We start from the raw sequence: 12,833 nt of genomic DNA, 5'->3' as shown, positions 1-12,833 counted from the left end.
GCAGCACTTTCAACACCACATATTTTCACAACTTCCTTAAGCTTATTGTTATTGTTTTTTTTGCTGTTATCGGCTCGCTTTGTATTACTTGCCGCTTCTTTCATTTCCATCGCCAAGTCGTTGCCATAATTCTTGGCTCATGCCACACACGCCAAACGTGAGTACCGTTTATTATATTATACATACATATATGTGTATGTATGTGCGTAATCGGCAGTAAAACTTTTCGCATTTCTTATCTGCTGGCCAAAAGCAGACAAATTAAATTGGTCGCCATAATGATTTAAGCATTGGCGAAAGCTAAACGTGTAGAAAAACATTTGCGTCTTATCTGCTATGCCAGTACTTCTTAAGAAGATGTTTGCAAAAGCAGTTTAATTAATGACAGATATTAAAAATAAACTACTTTCGCCTTAGAGTTTTTCTTGAAATGGCTATGATAATTTCCTAAGTAATTTCTTAAAAATTTCTGAGTAAAATTATGAAAAAATTATGAAATCAAAACGAAATGAACCCGAAGCTTCCTAAATCCCGTTGAGATTATAAATTTGTCAAATTTCAATCCCGAAGTGGTCTTAAAACAATTTGGAAGAATTTCTAAAATAGTCCAATAACAGTTCCTAAAACATCTTAGAACGATAACGAAATATACTGTACAGTCCGAAAAAAATCCGCCGTGGTAATGACGTGAATGCGAAGTGGTGTCATGTCGTAGAAATCACAAAATAGTGAAGGCGAAGTTGTCCGAGGAACAGTCTAAAAAGTTTCAGTTCCAAAAAATTGTCCATGTCCACAAAGTGAACCCAAAATGTACCGAACAGTCCGAAAAACTCCGCTATGGTAACGAAGTGAATCCGAAGTGGTGTTTTAGAACTTATAAAATAGTGAAAGCGAAGTTGTCCGATTAACAGTCTTAAAAATTCCAGAATTGTTCCCAAAACAGCCCAAAAACTCATCCATCAGCCACAAAGTAAACCCGAAATGTAAGTAAATTGCACTTTTTGAAGTTTTCCGAGACAAAATCTAGAAAACTTAGTAATAAGAAAAACCAAACTAAAACAAAACCAAAATATGCCTAAGAGTCCAAAAATTACCAACAAGGGTCACGAAGTTAACTTGAAATGATTTCATAGAGCTCATATAGAATGGTTAAAGTATGGTTGTGAAGTTATGAAAAAACAAGAAAAAAGTTTTGTAATAGAGGAAGTGTAGTTCTGATGATGTTCGAAAAAATTTCTAGAGAAAAAATTATCAACAAGATACCGAAAATTGCCCCTTAGCCCGAAAAAGGCTTAAAATGAACTCGAAACGATTTCGTAGAGCTCGCATAACAGTGAAAATAAAGTTCCGAATTTGTTCACAAAAACATTTAGATAAAAATTTTGGAATGATTTCAAAACAGTGCTAAAAAAAACGGTACAAAAAAAGGTGCGTGGAGTCCCTACGCGCGGAAGAAGTTATACTTCTTAGTGATATTCAGAAATGCATATCATTTTGTATGAAAGAAAACTAGAACATTTAAATTCATTTTGCACATTTTATAAAGCAAAGTCTGAATGAAGAAATTTTGACTCGGAAAGTAGTTCTGTCTCTTCGTTGCGGAAGGGAATGTGTACTCTTCGAATTGAGTTGTCATATTATAATTTGTATATCTTATATCATGGTGTTTAGTCAATTTCTTGTATTCATTATTGGCGTTGCATTTGTATTGCGCACAAAACTGGGCCAAAGTAAAATGAATTTTCTTTTTTTTTTTCTTTGCAGTTTTTCAATAAATTTAAATAAGTTTCTTAATAAATTTAAATAAGTTTTTTAATAAATTTAAATAAATTTAAGTAAATTTACATGTATTTTCATTTATATTTAATTATCAATAAATTTTTTTTAAATTATTTGCCCTAGTTGTCCATTTTATTTTCTCATGCATTTCAGTCGATTTTTGTATAGAAATTTGACCGGCGTAGAAGCAAAATGCGAAACAATCATACATATATTATGTCGTTTGCAGACTTGTCTGTATGTTTGCGAAAGCAAATGTTCTACAAAAGCATATTTCTATACTTAAACAAAATTATTTGAACCATCGTATATTTCTTACATGCATAACCAAACCATACTTAAGACAAGACAGCACATAAAAAGTCACAATGTGAACGCAGGTTCGAATCTCGACGGACTTAGTCTTTAATTTTTGCATTTTAACATCGTAATACTATACTAATAAATATTTTTCTTACTAATAGAAATTAAATTTATCACAGCAATATACCTAATATACATATACATAATAGTGCTGTGATAACTTTAATTTCTATTAGTACGAAAAATATTTATTAGTATAGTATACGATGTTAAAAGGCATACATCTTTCTATCTTATCTTGTGTATCTGCACATTCTCATATGAATGTATGTATACACATGTGCGCGTTCAGAAATTCAAAGAATTCGCACAAAAAACAGAGAGACGAAAGAAATAAAGTCACATAAAATAGTTGAGAATTCGCAAAAATGAAAGACAAACGAAAGAAAAATAATGCGCAAGCATACATAAGCGTACTGTACTTATTGACCGCATTATTTTTGCGTAAAACCTTGGAATTTATTCATTAAAATCACCACTCAGAAGTCGTTTTATCCGTTGTAAGCGAACGATTTTCGAAGAAACATCATTTCTAATATGCCACAACACAATATTAGAAATGAAGTTCATAAACCTCACGCTGTCAGATAAAACGATATACCTCGTCATCGCGGGTCGATTTCCAAAAAATTTAAATGAAGACTAACTACAGAAATGATCCTGTAAAGTATAGCCTTAATTTTTCAACGGCCAACGCAGAGTATTTCAACCAAAATATTCGCAAAATTGTTGAGAATTCGCAGAAATGAAAGCCAAACGAAAGAAAAAGACGCATAACTTCAATAATGCACAAGCATACAAACATACATATGCGCAGCAGCAGCAAGGAAAGAGGTAACAATCGGCGATCCATTGTATATTTCTTTCATGCATAACCAAACCATAATTAGGACAACTCAATACAAGTGTCAATGGTGGTGTTGGTGGTAAGCGCTTGAAAAGTTACGACGAGCACGTAGGTTCGAATCCCAAGAGAATTTATTTTTAATTTAATATGTCACCAACCAAAAATTGAAACATTGTTCTACAAAAACAACAACAGCATAAGCATGGCAACATTGTGTTGTTGGTAGAAAAGCCGAGCTGTGCCGAAAGAAACGAACAAACGATCGCCGATTGTCACCGCCTCCCTTGCTGCTCGAACATCTTCGCAGACAAGGTTGCGTAGGTTCATATTGAGCAAGGTTGTGCAACCTGAATCTATCGCAACCTTTTCCGAACTCGTATAAGAAGTATAACTTCAAAAATACAAGTATTTCGAGTAAATACTGAAATAATAACAAGACACCCAAAAAATTCCAAGGGGCCTTAAAAGAGTAGGAAAACGTTTTTAGCTATTCATATATATTCGACTTGTTCTTAACTTTTACTCAATATTTTTAAATGTGCTTCAAAAGCTTCAAATACGGCGGCAAGTTTGTGCTTAAAGGCTTCAAAGAGATCGGTATAAAAATTGAAGATCGATGCGGCACCACCTCATCTCAGGAAAGACCTATTCAATTTCAATCAAATTGAGTGAATAGTACTATCTGTTTTTCATATGTTACACTGTAAAAAGCGACGGAATCGGACTAAAGCCACACAATTTTTATTCCTTGGAGTGATTCTTTCGCCAAAGAAGTTATCGGAGCAAAAATATGGCTTTGAGAGATGTGTCATGTCTAAAAAGGTCTCGAAATCGGATCATAACCATTCAATCCCCAATTTATTGAATATGTGGACCACAGTGGCTATGGATGACTTGTAGCGAAAATAACGGTCAATCTTTAAGAATCGATATTAAAATTCAGTGGCTATGGATGACTTATAGCGAAAATAACGGTCAATCTTTAAGAATAGATATTAAAATTCAGATCGACTCTTTTCACGATAACAATGTGCCCTTGTGTGAAAAGTTCGTAAAATTTGCGCGTTTCTTAAGAATTCTATCCGTAAGAATATTCTATAAAGAAATAGAATAGAAATAGAATCTAAATTGGTAAAGTTCTTAGCAGGCTATTACTTGAGCCGAGACACTAAAAGTTAAATCAAATCACAGACAAATAGTTAATTGTTTAATTAAGTGGCAGCCCTTCTCAAATAATTGCAAAAAGGCAAGAAATCGCCGTTTTGATAATAATCTTATACATATTTTTAAACACAATTTTCAAACAGTTGGCAACCCTGAAATTTCAGATTTTCATATTTAGGCATAAACCGTCCGTAAATTATATTTCTACTAATCCTGAGTTAAAGTAAAGCATGTTGAGGCGATGAATATTCAGTTTTCTGCGTTTTTCATGTTAAAAGGAAAATAAATTTCAGTAATCCCTTTCATCACAAGAAAATTTTTCTTTATGTTATTCTATAAAACGGTTCACTTATCTCAATCATTGCTGTCTTATTATACACATTTCCATCTGCCACTTTAGTTTTTAATATTCCATTTTTAATTATTATTCATGCTAATCCGCTTGGGTCGGCTGTTGCAACCTACTCAACTTTTTCCGTAATTGGGTCAAAGCGGCAAATGCTTAAGTAGTATTTATGTAATCTTTGCATTTTTGGGTAATTCGTCTTTTCTAAGTTTTGATTATTTTGATTTGACAAGCTTTATTTTATGGAAGTATTTAAATCTCTTCTACGCAACTCGAAGATTTGTTCTAACATTGGTATAAATTTCAATTACTCGTAGGATTGTTTTTGTTAAAAAGAAAATACGGCGAAAATTTTTTGCTATTTAATAACTTTATATTCCTTTTTTGTAGATAAAGTTATTCTATACACTTTATAAATGAAGTACTAAAAGTGTATTTACGGCTTAACTGAGTAAATATTAAAGCACACCTTTGGGCTACACACTTCATTTCATTCACTAACAGCACATACATATCTGTACTTCTCATACCAGTCATAAAGTATTACGCATATGTAGTCTATGCTTTCATCCTCATAAAGCAAATACGGCTGAGTCAGCTGACGTTGAGCAACACCAAAAGCTCCGTCAGTGCTGGAGAGAATAGTACGAACTGCAGAGCTAAACAGAGAAGATATTATCTTCTATTAGAATGTACGGCTGCGAACGTACGATATTGATATCATTGGTTTCAAAAATCGCGCCGTTAGTTCTGCTTTCTCCAGACTAATTTCATTGATCTTGGAACCAGCATTAACACCAACAACAACAACGGCAGCCTCGATCCAACGCAGAATAACTATGGCCAACAGGTGCTACTTCGAACTGAGTAGGCAATTGAGAAGTAAAGTCCCCTTTCGCCAAATTTTACAAGTCACTCATCATCGCCGTCCGTATGGTGCAGAGGCATGGACGATGACGACATCTGATGAGGCGGTCTTTTGCACATTGACAACAGCAAATACCGCGATCGATGGAACGATGAGCGTAAGCGGTGTCTATGCTATTTCACTAACGACTTGTGAAAATTATAAAAAATATTGTTTCGATTTATCAAGGATGACACGATAAGAGAGTATCATTTTCCTTCATTTTCTTCTCAAGAATGTTCCCCGCGATAGAGTTTAAGGAACTTTAAACAGCTGATCTCAAAAAAGACGCGATGTCGGAAATAAACCCGCTTGAAAAGACTGACAAAAACAGCGCGAAACAATATTTCAAAGAACCACAGATAATATATACATAACGAATTATCATTTATTTGTAAAGGGTGCCCAAAAATTAACGAAAGATTTGCAGCCAATATTAGCTTCGAAAGCTTTACGAGAGTCTAACAGATCATGGCGTATTGAAAATGACCAAAACGACACTTAGAAATCATTTCATCCCTATAGGAAAAGAGATTAATTTTGAGGATGAGCCCTCATCTAAAAGGCTACAAAAATAGAGCCATTGAAAGATGAAACATCGTAAATGCACTAAGTAAACACTTTTCTGTTCGTGCTTTTCATATTATGTTGTTGTTTTGTTGTAAGTACGAGTACCTGGTAATAAAACTGTGTCAAGACTGCGGTAACCCTTCTTATTCACCAAAAACATATTATTGACATATTATCTTTGATTAGACTAGGTGGAGATAGCGTTGTTTTGACTTTAGTGCCTCTAAAGGTCTTTAGGAAAGAATCAGCTGATGTATTTTCTAAGCTCATTTTTATACCCTTAATATACCCTGTAAGTTTGTCACGAAGTTTTTAACACCCAGAAGGAAGCGTCGGAGACCCTATAAAGTATATATATATAAATGATCAGTATGTTGAGCTGAGTCGACTTAGCCATGTCCGTCTGTCTGTCTGTCCGTCTGTCCGTCCGTCCGTTTGTATATATACGAACTAGTCACTCAGTGATCACACTGCTGATATCGGATCACTGTAACATATAGCTGCATACAAACTGAACGATCGGAATCAAGTTCTTGTATGGAAAACTTTCACATTTGATAATGTATCTTCACCAAATTTGGTATAGATTATTTTTTAAGGCAACAATGTAATTTCCGAAGAAATTGTTCAGATAATATTACCATAAAATTGTTCATACAAACGAACACATAGTTGCCAAAGAAAACCGAACGATGAAGGTAATCAAGGGCTTGTATGGAAAACTTTTTTTGACGTGGTATTTTTATGTTTGACAGCTTATCTAGAAAATGCTTCAAAAATAGGTGTAATATATCTCCGAACGAAAATCTGTTCAGATCGGATTATTTTTTCAGATATCTTCACGAAATAAAATAAATATCCACTTAAATTGTTAGCGCGCGAACTTTTCTCCCAAGAAAGCATATAGCTTCAATACAAAAAACACATAGTTACTAAAAGAAATGCATATAAGGATATATTCTTGCAAACTGTGTTGAACCTTTTTTGTTATTTTTATGTTTGTTTCTCGTATATATTTTAAATTTTAAGGTATCTACTGAAATTTCGCGAACTTTTCTCTCAAACAAAACTGCTCATTTTTCAAAATCATCGTTTAAAGTCAATATTGGATTTCACAGAATAATAAGAGATTTTAATAAGAACGAAAATTTCTCCTCTTTAAGGCGCATATCTATTGCACTCTTAAGCGCTGCCAAATATCTCGGAGTTTTCCTAGATTAAAAAACTAAGGTGAACAGAACACAATGAGGGCAAGGTTAACAAAGTCTTTTGAATTTAGAATTCTTGGTTTACGAACTCAATTTGTATATTGGCTCTACACAAATATCATATGCCCTTACTAACATATGGTGCATTGGTATGATGAATTGCATTATCGAAAAAGTGCGATATTAAACTCTGGAACAGGTCAACGGGCCCCGCATGCGGATAATTACGGGCGCAATGAAAACAATGTCAATAAAGGCTCTGAAGGTTATCCTCGACATTCTGCCAATGCATATACAAGTGAAGTATGGGCCAATGCTTATGGCTGGTCGGCTCATGATTTTAGGCCATTGGAGCCAGACTCGACTTTACTGCGAACTTTGGATAAATTGGCAATTTGACCGAGAAAAGAAAATCCTTGAAAAATTAAACACAGCGCTTTCATTACCTACTTAAGAAGAATCGGCCAAAGCTTCAGTGGTCGACAGTGTAGTTAACTTTATGCAAGCTTCTTACAAGTCAATCTTGTTCAATTTCTCCAAAGAGGATTCATTGTAGTCGATGTATCTTCAGATAAGAATTTTGGCAATTTGAGAACTTTTTACGATAATTATCTTTAGTATCAACGCCAGTATGGACAAGTACTCTTTCACACTTTCATCTCATATATATATTTATGTATGCATATGCTATATATATATGTATATACAAATATATTCTCCGCCATACCAATCTAACTAATGCTCTAAAGCATACCAATTTAAGTGCTTGTACTAAATTTCACAATTTTCAATGACCGATTTTACTGTTACACAATCAAAAAGTGTAATCAACTTAATTTCGCACATCGTACAATTTAATTGCAACCAGTTACAACAACGCGCATACATACATACACATGTGTCAATGGTGCACAGCATTAATATGTTTCTTTCTAATCAAGCGCAACTCGGCTACAAGAGCACTTGTTCATGCCACACACCGTCGAAGCACTGCAATATTACCGGCGATCATTACAAGCATTCAAGTACAAGCACTTCTGGGCTGCAGCAGCTGCCACACTTACACACACGCACTCACATGCACACATATCCATACATACAAGTATATAGTGTATGAATGTGCTTTAGTATACATTACATTACTGGCGTATACCTTTCGGCGAAATAGCGCCACTACACTTAGTTGCATTTCCTGCAACACGACGAGATCCACATGCCGCATATGCAACACTTGGAGGACAACAACAACACTGTGGCGGCAAATATCACGCTCGTAGCGTGAAGCTGTTTCCAGGGTTCGAGTGTTACGTAAAATTATAGTCGTAAATGTTGCCACAACAACCACTGCTGCATAATCGTAAAATAAATGTTTTTAGCAACGGTGTTGCCATATTACTTACATTTTTTATTGTGGCAGAATCGAATTAGTCCAGTCTTGCTTTGATAACTCATGAAAATAGAACTTGAAGTTGAAGTCGTGATCCTAAGGCAGTTGATGGAATAGCTTAGTTCAGTACCTATGGGAAGATCTCTAACTCTGAAAAGAAGATGAGAAGCTGTAGCTGTGAAATCAAATATACTCTGAGGTCCGTTTTCGAATCGGTAATCCGTCTCAGACTGTGTGCACCAACTACTTGTGGGCATACCATATAGAAACAAGTTTAAGGTATTCTATGCTAATAGAGATTGTTTCCTGATTGCATTGAGATTTCGGTAAACATCTGGCTGTCATGACAAACCTAGCTACGACAGTATTTAAACTTGCTACTTTAGCCGTTCTCTACTAAAAAACTACTTGTTCAGGAAAGAATGTATTACAGACCTTTTTTCTAAAAACTATGTATTTGAGAAGTGGCTGATACTTTCATCCCACTTGTATTAATTATCCTTAGGTGTATGCCTCTAAATTGCCGGTTATGTTTAAAAGCTACTTTCTGCTACGCATAACTTTAGCTGCTAGTAGATGTGAAGATCGTAATAGATAGAACTGTTTTCTGCACTGGGTTTTAAAACGTAATGAATACTGTATTTAAAGATAAAGTCAGAAGAAGAGTGAGATTTCTTCTGGATTAAAAAAATACTTCAGTGACGCCCTCATTTTTATTAAATTTTCTCTCAGAAGGAAACGTCGGAGACCCAATAAAGTATATGATCAGTGTGATGAGCTGAGACGATTTAGGCATGTCCATTTGTCTTTCGTTCCATCTGTCCATCCGTCTGTCTGCATATGCAAACTGGTCTTTAGTCTGAGTTTTTGAGGTATCGATATGAAATTTTATACACATTCGGCTGATTTATCGGAAGTGGACCTGAAGTGATGCTGAAGTACACATAAAATATTGAATATAAAAAGCTAAATATACCCAATCTGATAAACGTTGGGAAACCCATGCATTATCTATACCACGATCTTGACAGAAGCATGACAAAGAAAACCAAAACCTGATGGAACGAGCTACCTGAATGCAAAACTGCAAAATGCATGTGCAAAACGGTAGAGCAGAAATACACAAAATTTCTATTGACACTCGAAAGAAGAGACTGTAGGACCAGTATGGAAATATTAAACAGTCACTGTCTGGTGGCGACACACGCCCGCAGGATGAGGCTAGCAGATCGAGAAGACTGCAAGAAATGTTTAGAGGTGGGCACCAGGGAAACAATAGGGCATCTCTTGTGCATTTGTCATGCATTGGCAAGACTACGAAGTAAACAGCTGGAGGTATTAATAGCGATGCCGCAGTGTCTGTTCAAATTCGCGTCAAGCGCAGGCATCTTAAACGATGAGTACTCCTCTTGGACTTGGCAGCTGAACTCCAACTGGTATCGAAAAGGACTAAACTGGTCTACGTATGCGTGGCTTATTGGCCTAACCTAATCTATATACAACCAACAGTAGCAAAATATCCCAGAAATTACGAAGTGAATCCGAAACTATTCTGTTGAGATCGTAAAATAGCGAAAATTATGTACCAAAGTTGTTAAAAAAAAATCCGAAATGATGGAAAAAGAGCCCAAAAAACTGTACAAAAAATAGCAAAGAAATATGGAAATAGTCACAAAATACTTCAAAGGATCAAAGGAGTTTCAAGAAAGTATCAAAATCATTTTACTAATTCACTATTCCACTATTTCTTAACACCTGTTGTCCAATTTTCTTTAAATTTAGGTCACAAGAAATAAATTCGCAGACAAGACGAGGCTTAGAAGTTTCAAAGGAATCAGTATAAAAGCAGGAAAAAGTACCTAGCACCGCCCCAGCTCAACTCAGGAAATACTCGACCAATTTCAATAAAATTCGTTGCATTCAAGGTATTATCTTTGATATTCCTATATTTTTACTGGTTCGGCTCATTTTTCGAAACCGCCGATATATCTGTCAACCAAACTGACTGATCATAATCAAGTGAAAGATCTTCATAAAAATTTTTTCCTTATTAAGTAACCTAAATTACAATCACTGAACAAAAAATATTTAAACGGTTTCAGAAAACTTCGCTCTCTTGAATAATTCTCAGAAATCCAAGCATAAAGATAGTGAAATTGTTTCAGTTCTTAAAGAAAACACCGACAGCTTACCAGCATCTCTCCCTTCTGATTAAGATACAATTGAGAAGAGTTAATTTAACTGCAGCTGCTTAGAGTCTTCTAGAGTTTGGCTTTTGTTAAAAAAGGAGCCTTCTGTATTCACCAGGAAATCTGAGAGATTTTTGCAAAGTAATTTTATTCTAAATCCTTTAAACGATATTAGATACTCGGTTTAACTCGGACTGGTGTTAAATACTTGGAGCCTGAAACACCTACATATATAGACCTCTATGGTACTCATAGCCACACTCAGGTCAGCCATCGAAACCTACAGCTTACCAAGTAGTTCCAGCATGAAGTTCTTCGAAACCAGTTAATCCAGAATCCCACTCCAGCAAAACAGATATTTTTGAAGATTTAATTTTCTGTTAATATGGCAACCCCAACAACAGAAACGGCAATTACGTACACAAAGCTGAGCAATAATGACAAAAAATACAAGAACGCTTTGCATTAACACTTTCAACAGCTGTGTTGACTAGCGCACTTACACTGCACACACACACATACACACTGATATACACAAAGGCACATACAAAAGCACAGGCGAACGCACAAAATATTGCTGGCAACATATCAGCATTTCGATACAACATTTTTTATAATTTGTACTCTTGTTGTTGCCAATGCAAAAACGCGCTGCTCTGCACTTCGCTATTGTTCTTGTTTTTGGCACTTGGCCAGCAAGTGTTTTTATTGTAATTGTTTTGTTGCAACGCTTAAGTTTCTTTCGTTGCCACTTGTGTGTAGCCTTTTCCCTACTTGTTGTTTGTTGTTGTGGCATAAACAGCATTTTGTTGCAAACGTTTTTGCATTTAATTGTTTGATTTTTGTTGTTATTGCACTTATTTTTATTTTTGCAGCAACATTTCAACATTTCAGTTGTTTCATAAATATCCGCTTTTGCATTAAAACACTTCCCAGCCGCTTCCGTTCCATACGCACATGATTTTTACACCCTTCACAGGGTTACTCAGCTATTTAGATGTCGATCTGAAATCTTACGCACGTTCTCTTCTCCCTAAGAAGTTGCTCATTTGTGGGAATCATTGATTTTGGACCACAATTATATAAGGTTGCCATACAAACTGAAGGATCAGAATGAAGTCTTTGTATGGAAAAATTTTTTACTTGTCAAATTAACTTTACGAAATTTAGCGTATATTGTTGTCCAAAGCAATGCTATAATCTGGGAAGAAATTGTTCAGATCAAATGCCTATAGCATATAGCTGTCATACAAACTGAACGTTCAAAATCAACTTCTTGTATGCAAACTGTTTAATTTGTGAAAGGTATGCTAGCTGCGTTGGCTCGTTTTTCTTCTTTAAATTTTTTGTTGTTCTTGTTGCTGCATATTACACATTTTTATGCCGTGTGAATGAATGGCTTGTTGCCGGCGGCCTGCCAACTGCCTGCTAACAATCGTTAATGCAGTCTACAGTTGCTTGTTGTGCTGTCTCGTTAAGGCTTGCCAGCAAACTTACGTTCCTTTTTTTGTTGATGTTGTTGTACTTTTATGTCGTTGCTTTGTTTTGCTGTTTTCTGTTCTGTTTTATTTTTTATTTAAGGCGGCTGCCACTCGCTGTCTCTCAGCTTGAGCGTGTACAAGTGTTGGTGTCGTCAGGTCGGCAGTTATTTTTGTTGCTGCTGCTGTTGTTGTTGCTGATGTTGCTTTTGCCCTCTTCATTCACTTCATTTTATACACTTGACATATGTAAGGAAAAAGAAATTTTACCCTTTGGCGTTGACTGTTTGCTGTGAGTTGTTTATATAAATATATCGCGTTGCTAATATATAAGTATATGTATATGTATGTATGTAACTATATAATATAAGTAAAAATAAATATTAATACATACACACTCGCCATTGTTATAAGTCATAAGCTCATATGACTGCTTTCCTGTTGTGTTTTTTATCGCTATTCTCTTTTATGGTTGGTTTTTGAAATTATCACCCCATGGCGTATGAGTGATATTAATAAAACGCGCTTTAAGTGTACGATTTGACACAAGTGCAACAGTTGTAGTGTTTTACAATGCCTTTCAGCGTACTATAAG

General features: G+C 35.2%; 1 protein-coding gene, 1 long non-coding RNA gene and 1 pseudogene across 5 annotated transcripts in view; 2 read left to right on the top strand and 1 right to left on the bottom strand.

The window, feature by feature from the left end:
• LOC126753932 (neuronal acetylcholine receptor subunit alpha-7) overlaps positions 1-12,833 on the top strand; it is a 625,617-nt gene that overhangs the window by 253,975 nt on the left and 358,809 nt on the right. The window lies entirely within an intron of this gene.
• The window catches only part of LOC126753935 (uncharacterized), a 169,626-nt gene that overhangs the window by 82,834 nt on the left and 73,959 nt on the right, over positions 1-12,833 (top strand). The gene's annotated exons all lie outside the window — the stretch shown is intronic.
• On the bottom strand, positions 2,617-2,819 carry LOC126754281 (small nucleolar RNA U3; annotated as a pseudogene).

This window comes from Bactrocera neohumeralis, chromosome 3, assembly GCF_024586455.1.
Source record: "Bactrocera neohumeralis isolate Rockhampton chromosome 3, APGP_CSIRO_Bneo_wtdbg2-racon-allhic-juicebox.fasta_v2, whole genome shotgun sequence".
NCBI classification, from domain to species: Eukaryota; Metazoa; Arthropoda; class Insecta; order Diptera; family Tephritidae; genus Bactrocera; species Bactrocera neohumeralis.
This window is presented reverse-complemented; position numbering and strand designations above follow the sequence as displayed.